Raw genomic sequence first — 12534 nt, forward strand, 5'->3', positions numbered from 1 at the left:
AATTTCCCAAATCAGAAGTGATGGGAGAATGAAGAGCAAATCAGAAAAAACCTCCTTTCCTACTAGTTTGGACCATTGCAAAAACCAATTATCCAGCCCTGCTGGGAAGGGGCCGAATAATCTCAGTTTTTCATGAAATACCACCAACAATGACTGGAGAATTTGCAATAGAGAAGAAGATGATCAACAGTCTCTTCCTGATCTAGACAAAATGGACATCTATTGGGTCCATTGATACCTATTGAATGTAGCCTTTCTTGGGTTAAGATTTTCCTCTAGCAGGCCAACCAGGCAAAGGAACCCGCTTTGGGGAGGAGGTGTCAATGCCAAAATAGATTAACAGGCCAATCTTTTTTGTCTATAGCCGCTTCTTTTAGCTTGTAGCCAAAGCATACCTTGTATTTTCCATCAGAGGAGTCGCACCACCTAATAATATCCTTATCAGGGGAAGGGAAAATAGACCTTTTGTTAAGAATATCAGTAAATAAGTCCTTATGAGACCGATCCAAGTCCGACTCATCCAAGGAGTTCCATTTCCATTTAGAAATACCATTTTCTAGGATCGGATAACCATAATCATAGATATTATACCCCCAGAGGTGACAGGTTACCTCCATAACAGGATGTAGAGAGGGGATGTGACATAGAGTAGCTTCACCCAACCAAGAATAAAACCAGAAGGAAGCATCCCTGCCATTCCTGGCCTCCCAAGTAACTTGATCGCTTATGATATCCCTGTTTTCCAAAATGAAATTCCAGATAGCCGAACCCCTGGGAGGGTTGTTGATAGTCAGAATCCGCTTAGATTCTAGGGAGTCCAGATATTTATGTTTCAGAAGCCTCACCCATTTTTGCTTCCCACCGCCATAGATTTCCCAAACCAATTTAGCACCCATTGCTAAATTCATAATTGATATTTGGCGAATGCCGGCACCACCTGCCATTTTTGGTTGACAGATCTTTTTCCAAGCTGTCAGGGGAATTTTACCTTTATCATCCGACCCATTGCAAAGGAAATTTCTCATTAGAGAAATCAATTCTTCTTCAACTGCCACCGGTAATCGTAGGCAAGCCATAGAAAAAACCAGTAGCACTGAGAGGACCAACTTTATCATAGTGAGTTTCCCAGCAGAAGATAATCACTTGCCTTTCCAAGTTGCAAGCTTGGATTTTCACTTATCAATGAGGTACTTCCAGTAGTGAGCTCTATTACTACCAATGAAGAGCGAGGTACCAAGACATTTCCCAAGGAAATTAGCAACTCTGAGATTGAGAATCCTTGATAATATTATTTGCAAGTTGAGTGGAGTGTTGACGAAAAATACTTCAGATTTGTGCCAGTTGATTTTCTGTCCAGAAGCCAAATAGTAGTCATCAAGGCAAGTTTTGATTGATCTTGCTTCCCGCCTACAAGCCGATCCAAATAGAATGGTGTCATCAGCAAACTAAAGATGAGTCATTTTTTCAACCCCTGTTGCCACATTAACTCCTAGCCAACGACCATTTTGCTGGAGAGCTCTTATGGATCGACCTAAGGCTTCAACCATTATGATAAATAGAAAGGGTGATAATGGATCACCTTGTCTAATACCTCTTGTTGAAGAGAAGAAACCGTGGGATGAACCATTGACCAAAACTGAGAATTTGGGGGAAGAGAGACAACTCGTGACCCAAGTGAGCCATTCCTTGCAGAAACCAAATTTATTGAGAACATCAAATAAGAAATCCCTATCCACCATGTCATAAGCTTTCAGGATGTCCAACTTTAAAATCATATAGGATTCCTTGGTTTTCCTGGCTGTGTGGAGTGTTTCATGAGCAACAATGAGGCCTTCTACAATGGATCTTCCAGGGGCAAACCCGCTTTGTTCCTCTGATATGATGTGCATCAGGATGGGCTTCAATCTGTTAGCTATGATCTTTGTTACAATCTTAGATACAGTATTGCATAGAGCGATAGGCCTAAAGTCACTCATTTGTTGTGGGTTTTTCTTCTTCGGGATTAGAGTCAAAAAGGTGTGATTGATGGCCCCTAACATAGACATCTTCTTTCTTGATTCTTCTACAGCAAGGTGTAAATCTTGAGCAATGATATCCTAGTAATAATGGAAGAACGCGGCAGGGAAGCCATCCGAGCCAGGAGTCTTATCTGGACTCAACTGGAAGGTGGTTTTCCTTACTTCATCAATAGAAATGGGCGTACAGAGAGCTGTATTTTGATTAGCAGAAATGATGGATGGGATTGAGTTCAGAATTCTGACCCTTGCTTCATGATCAACTTGACGGTCACCATTCAGCAGAGAGTCAAAGAAACTTACAGCTTCATGCGCAATATCCTTGTAATTCCTGACAGTGACACCATCTGATCTCATAATCTCCGATATTATGTTTCTATTACGATTGGCAATGGACGACCGGTGGAAGAATTTTGTGTTTTTATCTCCTTCCTTTAACCATAACTCCCTTGATTTTCGTCGCCAATAGATTTCTGCACATCTAAGGATTTCATTTAAATCATATTTGAGAGAATTTTCTTTGATGAATAGCTCCTCGGTCATTCCTGAAGTCGTAACAAAGTTGGTTAAATCTGCCTGTTCCGCCATAATTCTTAATTTCTCCATATGAATATTCTTGAAGTGGTTATTATTCCATTCATTGATCTTAACCTTAATATACTTGAGTTTTTTATTAAGAATGAGAAGTCTTGAATGATTCCTAAATACCGGCTCATTCCACCAAGCCGCTATTAGATCATGTAGTTCAATCACTCTGAGCTAGATTTTCTCAAACCGAAACGGAGTACCTCCCTCCGCTTGAGCCAAGGCAACCTCCAAACAGATTGGGTAGTGATCTGATCCGGTGAGTGATAGAATCAATGATTCTAAGGCTAGATTTTGGCCTAGCCAATCGCCAGAAACAAGGATCAGGTCAAGCCATTCAACAATATTAGAGAAGCCCAATCTCCGATTCGTCCATGTGAAAATTCCATTTTTCAGAACAATGTCTAAGAGATGATTCTTCTCAACAAAGTCCAAGAAGTCTTTTTGGGACATACCAATCCTCTGAATACCCCCACTTTTCTCAGTGTCAGAAAGGATCGCATTAAAATCCCCAGCTACCACACAACTACCATCGGTAATATCATTTAGCTTAAAGGATAGGAGATCCTAGAGAGCCCGCTTATCACCAACAAAAGAAGGTCCGTACACATTGAAGAGATTGAAGTTCTCATTTCGTCCAAGAGTAGTGACCAAGCAACGTTGCCAATATTTATCTTCTCCCACAAGTGAGATCTTAACATTCATGGGGTTCAAAATAATTCTCAAGCCACCAGAAGCTCCATCTGATTGCCTAAAAAACCCATTCCACTATTTCCAAACTCTCATTTTGGCCTCAATCTCAGCCTTGCTCCATTTAGTTTCCTGTAATAGCCAAATATCTCCTTTGGTGCCATCAATATGGCGCTTAATCAAGCGCCATTTTTCAGGGGCATTGATGCCCCTGACGTTCCAAGATAAGAGTCTCATGGCTCCTGGGGAAGGGCAATTCCCTTCCCTAAATTAAGTCTGGTTTCACCACAGGCAGCACCAGCTACTGCTAGCATGACTTTTTTGGACTTGCGCCCCCACACACCTTTTGGTTTAAAATTTGATTTATTAATAATCCAATCTGATTTTCCAAAACCTTTTAAGGAACCCTACATTATAAACTTTGAGTCAGGTTCAAAGTCCTCCTCCCCCTCCAACGAGGAGGTTTCAATTTCACCATCTTCAAGTTCAATACCTATCAGAGAGTCAGTCTGCCCTCCCATCACCCCTATAGTGTTATTCTCCATATCTTGAGAGGGTGGATTTTTGTCTTTAGTTGCCAATTGAATTCTAGGCACAAAGGGGGAGGGTGGAAGAGAGTCCGCAATCTTGGATTCAATGTCTGCCTGTAGGGATTTGGTCTTCTCCAACAGTGTGAGAAGATCTTGTTGGCTCTCGATTTGACAAGAGGAGGGGGAATTATGATCAAAGGGGTTGCCTCCATTAGCGTGACATTCTCCTTCTCAAGAGTATCGTTGCAAAGGGCATCCCTAGAGTCATCGGTAATGGGAGGTTCCGGTTGTAGTTTAACCTCAATAGGAGATTGCATACAGGAATAATTTTGTTGTATCGTAGCCGAGACATCACAGCTAATACTAGAGTGATCCAAGGAGAAGCATTTAGGACAAATGTGCAGTTGATCTTCCCTGTCAATCTTTTGAATCCAGATCTTTCCAGCCCCAATAATTCTGACTTCATCAAGGATCTTGTTGACTTGATTTGTGCTAATACAAATTCTGAGAAAACTTCTCCATAGTTTATCTTCCAAAATATCATTGGTCGATACAAAGGTACCAAGGTTTTTGCATATGTCCTTAATGACATCAATGTGCCAATAATCCGAGGGACAATTATACAGTCTTATCCATACCTTGCTATCCGACAAGACATATGTCCGAGGATTGAAATTGGGCTGCCAATTGATGATGTGAACTTCAATGCCATCTAGGATATATGGACCTCTATTTTTAGCTTGCCATTGCTCTTTATTGTTCATAAATTCAATCATATAGAAATCATTCAAGAGAATATTAATATTCATAGCATTTCCCCACTGTGCTCTACACCAAGATTCAAAGTTGTCCTTACTCTGCTTTCCACCACCCCACTTGATAAAAAGGCAATACTCAAGCAAATTTGACTGAGCAGAATTAATTTTATTCTCATCCAAGAAGATAGTGGGTCTTGGGATTTTACTTACCGGTTTATAAAAACGGGGCCGCTGAGAGAGGGACCCTGCTCTCCGAAAGTTTGGGCGTCTTTCCTGATTCGGTCGAGGGGTCCGATTAATCGGATGGTAGTTAGATCTCCAAAACCTTGCTTGATCTGCCTTAGAATTTCCTTGCCTGAAGTGCCCATTTCATTTTTGGAAATTACCGTGATCAGTCCGGGGAGCCAAAAAAGAGTCGATATGAGGGATATTTCTCTCGAGCGGCGCATCGGAAGTGTTAGGTTTAGGCGGTGGATATCAGTTTCTAGGGCCCTCAGATACATGATGGTTAGCCTTGCGGAACCATCCATTGTTGTTCCAACTGAAACCATTCACCTTCCACTTGTGCAGGTCAATAGGGCACATATTACCACTTGAATAAGGATTTCCATGGTTTAACTGCGGATTGGAATGTTTGGAGCCCTGAAACTTATCTTTAACCCACACTTTGTTCGGTTCCTAGACTGGTTGCATTCGACCAGTCTCAATGGGGAAAGCAATGTCTGCTTCATCGCTCCAAGAGCCAACCTTCGTGGACTGGGAGCCAGAGTACCTCAGATTGGTGACCCTGTTCTGTTCGCCAACGCCGCTGTTGCTACCGTCCAGAGCCGCCATTTCGCTCCTCTCTCCCTTCATTAATTTAATTAATTGGGGTTTTGGCCTGTTTTATGATTTACATTATTAAATAATTGAGAGTTTACAAATATATTATTTCATATTGTATTATGATCAAATACATTGTTTATTCTAATTTTTAACTTTTTTTTTTTTAATAAAGGTCATATTTTGTACATTTTTAGCAATTGTAAGAGATTGATATTGTTTAAATTTCATTTTTTAAATTTTGAAAATCCAACAATCAAATGGAATGTGAGGGCTTCTTATCTTCTTCCATTATGTTCTCCTTAATTTTAACTAACCATCTAGAGGTTCTCTGTTTTTTACAATTTTATTAGAATTATTCAAATATGGCAACCATTAGATTCATTTTCTTTCTAGAATAAAGGTCCTCCATACATATATAATTTTGAGATACATCAATTTTGATTGTAGGGTTGTCATTATTTTCATTCATGTTAATAAAATTTAGAGTGAAAAATCCATTTTTAATCTCATATGGTTCATATCTATCATTTTCAAGAGCTTGTCAATATTTTTTTTCATTCATAATATTACACTTATTAATTAGTATTCTATGATGACTATTAATTTTCTAATTATTTTATCTAATTTGATATTTTTTCACAAACTAGAGATACAGTGAATGGCAACGAGAGGGAGTGGTGCGAGTTCTAGAGTTAGGGCTTCTTCAGGAGAAGAGGGAGCCAAATCGGAGGATGATGGCGATGGCGAGAGTAGGTTCGAGGCTCGATGGGTTCTTCTGCATGTTAATCCTGCCCAAGAACCTATATTTTTCCCTGTGTCGGCGACATTTCTTCCTGACCCTTAGGCCCTTCTGGTGGTTGAGGGGGTTCTCGGGAGAGGTCTGATGTTTGTCCCCTATGGGCTTTGGTGGATTGGTGGCTCTGCTCGTGCTTCTCTCAACTCTGTTTGGTTCTCTAGCGGTGTTGTTGGAGGGGTCACGACTAGTGTTGTCTGGGTGGGGCTCGTGCTTTTTGGCAGATCTATGGCTGAGAGTTTTGTTGGCCTTGTTGTCAGGTGTCAGTGGTTCTTGCCCCTCTTCTCCCCCTTCCTCTCCCTTCCCTATTGTATTTAGCAGTGTGGAGGGTTTACAGAGTTCTTTAGGGCTTGGGAGCTTGTTTTGGCTCTGTTTTTTGCGGATTCCCTCGGTGCTCTTTGTGTTTCTTGTTTGGTGGGATTTTTTTCTTCGTCCCTGGTCTCCTGGGGCTTTTTTTGAGCTGGGTTACTCTCCTATAGAGGAGGAGGGTTTGCTTTTATTTTGTTCTATGAGAGGGATATTTGGGCCTTTGGACTTCTCCCCTCCTTGTTTGTTCAAGGTGGCCCTTTCTTTTATTGAGGTGGAGATTCGGTGGAAGGGAGTAGTTCATCATTTGCTTACTATGAGAGAGCTTTTTGGGTTGTCAATCTGCCTTCTTCCTCGTCCTACTGAGGTGGACCTCTTTCCTATTAAGGTGGGGAGATGGAGTGAAGAGTCTTTTCGGTTGTTGCTACTGTTTGAGCTTTTGGTTGAGGTTGTCTATCTTTTCTCTCATAGGTGTCTTCTTGGAAGGGTCTAGGTCTATTTTATCCCAGCTTCCCAGCTAGTTTTATGGTCAAGTTCGTTTTCGTTGCTTTTTGGTCTGACCCTTTTGTTTCAGGTTATGGGTGCCTTAGAAAACCCATTTTCAGGTTGTGGGGGCCTTGTAAAACGCATAGATAGGCTGGATGCTAGTAGTTTTCAAGGGCCAAGCCTAGCCAGATGTTGTTTTTGGTTAAGGAGAGATTTTGTGTTTGGCGATCTGAGGACTATGTCACGAGTTAAGGGAGCCTAGGAAAACCCTTTTCTGCTAGTTTTGGGTGCCAGTTTAAAACCTAGGTTGAAGGTTACGTGAGCCTTTCAAAACCCTATGTGTCCAGGTTGTGATTGTATGAATATATGTTGTAATCTAGTGTTTTTGAAGGTTATGGGTTCCTGAAAACACCCATGGTATCTATTGAAGGTTAAGTGAGCCTTAGTAAAACCCTTTGTGCATGTGAAATACGTTGACCTTTTCTGTCATGGTTGAGGTTGGGCTATTGGTTTTCTATGATTATTCCTCTTAGCAGTGTTGTATTGTAGGTTCCAGATCCTGGTAAAATGTGAGGGTTTCGGGTCCCTCCAAAACTTGTTGTAAGGGCTTCCGGGTCCCCTAAAAACCTGGTTTTGCCTTAATAAAAAACAAACTAGAGATACAATTCTAGATTCGACAACCAATAATATATAAAGATGTCTTATAACTTGAACAAATGAAAAAGTTATATATTATTCATACTCAATGGCTATTCAATGAATTATCATGAAAAATAATAATAAAATCCATTTATTATGACAACATGATTACATATCTAGGACAACTCTTTAGAATGATTGTATATATAATTTTGGAAGAATGTGTGACATGGGCCTTATTATGCCTTTACATACAACCCATGTTTTTTCTTAGCAAAGAGGGGACCCGTTTATTTTATTTTTAAGAATCCTTTTTCCTTGTTTACATTTAAATCATTAATCTTTGATCCCCTTGGAATACTTATATGCATTGATATTTTTTATTTAGGAGATTTTTCTTTAGTGTTTTCCATATTTTTTCAGTTTTAGAGTTTTTCATGGACCTTTGAACAAGACCCTATTTCCTAAGTAATTTCATCACCCATAATGTTATTGGAAATTTGGACTTTTAGAGGATTTATGAAATTTAGAAATTCGTTCTAGGTTCCTAGTTCCTCTTGCTTTTCATTTCCCGCATTTTTATAACTTTCTCTACTTGTTGTAATTTCACAAGTCTAACGAGTTTCAAAACTCTCCAATTTGGTTCCAAGTTCTTAAATTTAACAGTTTTTTATATATTCATTATGGTTTTTATGACTTTGAGGATGACTAGTACGGTTGACAAATTGACAAGAATAATGAATTGTGAGTTTCAAGGTTCTACTAAATCCCCCAAAATTCCTTCTTCAATGTTATAAGTTATAAATACTAATCTAGGTCATGTAGATCCAACTTTTGAATAATGAATCCTTCGAGATGGATAAAATCTTAGAGCCAAGATTTGGTAGAAAAGGCTAGCACACATTGTAGGGTTCACATCTATAGTTCAAAGTCGTAAGTCAATATTAGCATGTTCATAAGCATATAATGCTACAATGACAAGAGTACAAGGTGTAGATGGAAATAACATTATCAACATAACACTTGAAGGATCAAACACATATTTAATCTTCCAATCTATGTAGAGATAATGAGTTTGGCATAAGTTGAGTAAGTGACAACATCTAAGGAGAACGAAGAAAATACTATTATATGTTTAAACAAACATTTACTCCTTGAGGAGAGGAAGAAAATTACTAAGATTCCTAAGAATCTAACAAGAGTATATTTCCATCTTGAAATTGATGGCATGATCACTTTATTCAATAAAGTGATTAACAAATTAGATGCTCAAATTTTTCAACCTTGGGAATTTTAGTACATCAATTAATGTTATACTCGGGGATAAATGATTTTTTTATTGTGCTCAACTAGCTCGTGACAACATACATAATAAATTATTCCGTATCACTACAAGTAGGTAATTCTAAATGACTTCATGTTGCCTATTTGCTAGCAAGCCAAACAATTTTACTTGGGTTAAGCACAAATGGAGTACTGAGGGAAGATGAAGGAAAAATTAAAGTTAAGAAGTTTCATCTACAAATAGAACTCAAGGAAGCTCAAAATCATTATAAAATAGTCAATGATGCATTCATTTCCCCCATCATTAGGAAACCCTTAGGAAATATAAATATTAGGATATGTATAGAGACAATGCAACCAATATTAGATTGGGGCATTGGTTTATTTAATTACCAAAATCCACCTACATGAGAATAATACAATTTACTAATTTTTTTCCTCGCAATTGGAGTGACAAGGTTGTATTGTTGTATTTTTCAAGATAAATAACACGAGTTCATATGTAATGCACATTGAGATTCATAAAGTGGGAGCTGCTCAATTATTATAGATCTAAGCTCATAGAAGTTTAGATAGCTACTCAATTATAAAATATCTAAAAATTTGTGTTGGAGTTACTTAAGTTTAGATTTTCCTATTTATTAAGGCCATAACTCCTAGCTTTCATTAATCAAAATTCTAAGTTTGTTGCACTGGAAATACTTTAAATATCAATTTAAATCCAAAAAAAATATAAAAGTATTTTCATAAAATTAATGAAATATGATTTATAAAAAATTCATGTAACCATTATCATTTCTATAAAAATGTATTTGTAAATACCTTTCTTTTATTTCAATAAATTGCCACAAATATTTATATTTATGAACTTAAAAATTAGTTATAAGTAAGCTTAAATTCTATAATTTTTACCTAATAAATATGACTAGATTTTGTTTGAATCACTAGCTTATAAATTCTTTTGCCTCGTGTTATTTGTATTTTTTAAAATAATCATCATTTAAGATTATCATTGATTTATCATGACTTTGCATTCACCTAACAAATTTAATTTGACAATAAATTCTAATGAAATTAAAAACATCAAGATTGTTCATTTCAATAAGAAATTTCATATGCTTTATCAATTAAGCTTAACCTTTATTATTGATAAAACATTTATCAATAAGAAATTTCTTATACTTTAGAAAATAATTATAAACATGTACTAAAATTTGACCATTAAATTTATAAAATACGTGGTTTATAATTTTCTATAAAATTGATATTTAAATTAGTGCATGGGTCATGGTTCAATTAGCTAAGGCATTTTGTTGTAGAAAATACATGTTGCACCAAAATCTAAGAAAACTTAATAAAAAAATGTAGTTTGTAATTATTCAACAATTTGAAACTTAGATTAGAAATATATCTCATGAAATGTGAAATAAATTTAATAATAAAAAATATAAAACTAAAAGCATATACCAAATGTTAATGATCAAATAAAAAGAAAAACTATAATTTAGCCACATGTTTCTGATTTCCAAGAAATGAGTTCCTAATCTAGGGATGTAAACTAAGATCTCAAATTCCTATTGGTGCGTATCATTGGGAATCATAAACTAGGTTCAACTACAATTCTAATTGGAGAACTAAACGCTAAGTGTGATGACTATTTTTGTATTGCTATGGATGTGAGATTATGCAGTGTATGCAAATGAACTAGGTTAAATGATAGGAAATGGATAGCTTTCATAATAAGCAATAAGATAAATAATAATAAACCAGTTCATAGAAGCTCAATTATAGAACTGAGAAATAGAAAGGAACATGTAACTACAATCTGGGGCTGAAAGTGCAAGACCATTATGCTAAGCACCTAGTCCTCCGGGTGTTGAAACTAATAGAAAGGTTCAAAAATCTAATTAGGAGGTCCTATAAGATTGTTTCCCATAATCTCAACTAAAAAGTGTCAGTCAAGTGTGAAAGCTGACATATTCTAGGGGTTTTTCTTGTTCGAAGTCTAAGGTTGTCAACCACTATTTGCTTTGTGCGATTCTATAACTTCCAGTCATCATATATGTACCCGCACATGAAAAAGAGGGGGGAAATGGTTTTGTTGTATATAGTCTTGCATAAGTCAAACCCCATGTCAGTGTTCCCACCTCCACAAAAATAATGATGATGAAAAAGATAGCTTACCCTTGGTAGTGCATAGGCTATATCATAATTGAAATGTTGAATTGACAAGATTATAACTTGGAATGATAATGATGGTGATGAAATGCTCTTTAGACAATTCCTCCAAGTTTGATGTAATAACATGAAAAAACATAACATAATGCATCATGAAATCATACTTGAAGATAGGTTGCTATAGCTTCCTACTCCTTCTACTCAAATACGCTCTTTAATTGAAGGAATTATGGATGCTTGATCATTAGAACTTGGAATGAATTAGCTATATAGGTTTTTGAATGATAAAAGGTTGCTTTATATACTAGGTTGTCAAGGTATTTACACATTTAGGTTGACTTCCAATGGAGTCAAATAAAAATATTGAGATTGGATCACAAATGGTGGGAACTGACACTTGCACATGTTTTAATTTGGGTCCTTTTGGAGGGACTAGGGTATTCGATGCCCTAGTCCACTTGAAAAGGGACTAGAAAGAGTAGTGGCAAAGTATTGGACCTAGGACATAGGATCTAGTCTTAATCTTGACATATGATGACAATAGGATAAGATAAGGCCAAATTTGGTTTGAAATGACCCAAGAGAGGACACACTAAAGCAAGGGCCCAAAGAGAGTGTTAAATTGTAAAGGGATACAATGTACTACACTGTGATTTAATAAAACAACATTTTGGAAAATAATATGCTTATTGTACAAATGGTTGCTACGAATGGATTCCATGTGTTTAAGTCCATGCTTCAATGTATAAAGGAACAAATAGACAATCTTTGCGGGTATGAGATTAATTATATAGCAGATCTCCTTATTTTGATCATGAACAATAATGCCATAATAGAGCCATAAAATATATGCAAAGGAAGTTGAAATTTTTATGAGTGAGTAGACATTAACAAAGGAAAATAGTGATGAGGAACATAAATTCTAGTTTGAAGGGATTTATTAAGTAAATATGGTGTGGCCCATAGCAAACATCCCTATAGTCTTGATAAATTATCTTCCTGAGAGAATGTGGTGGTCAGTGAAGTCATTTTACCACTTCCCAAAATGACCGTTGGCTTGTGTATGTATTGAGAACAACCCTCCACCATAAATTAATGTGAGTACTTAGTTTACATAAATGACATTTAGGTCAATGTGGAATTTCTTCTTGTCATCACTGAGGCAAGAACAAGGAAGATTGGAGAGGGTATAGGACAAAAAATAAGGTTAGGTTTGGATTAATTATAATTTTAGTCATTCAATTTTTGGGTTGTGATAAGGAGGGAGAGAATAACTTAGGGAAATAGAAGAAAAGAGTGAGGATCAAATTTGGACTTGGAAAGGAGATATTTTTCTAGTTATTTGGTTATGGGTAGATTAAAATTTATAAAAGTTCAACCCGTCAAATATCCTTTTTGTCAACATATTGAAAATGTGAAACTCATCTTTTGGGACTATTCATTAG

Source organism: Cryptomeria japonica, chromosome 9 (genome assembly GCF_030272615.1).
Source record: "Cryptomeria japonica chromosome 9, Sugi_1.0, whole genome shotgun sequence".
Lineage (NCBI taxonomy): Eukaryota > Viridiplantae > Streptophyta > Pinopsida > Cupressales > Cupressaceae > Cryptomeria > Cryptomeria japonica.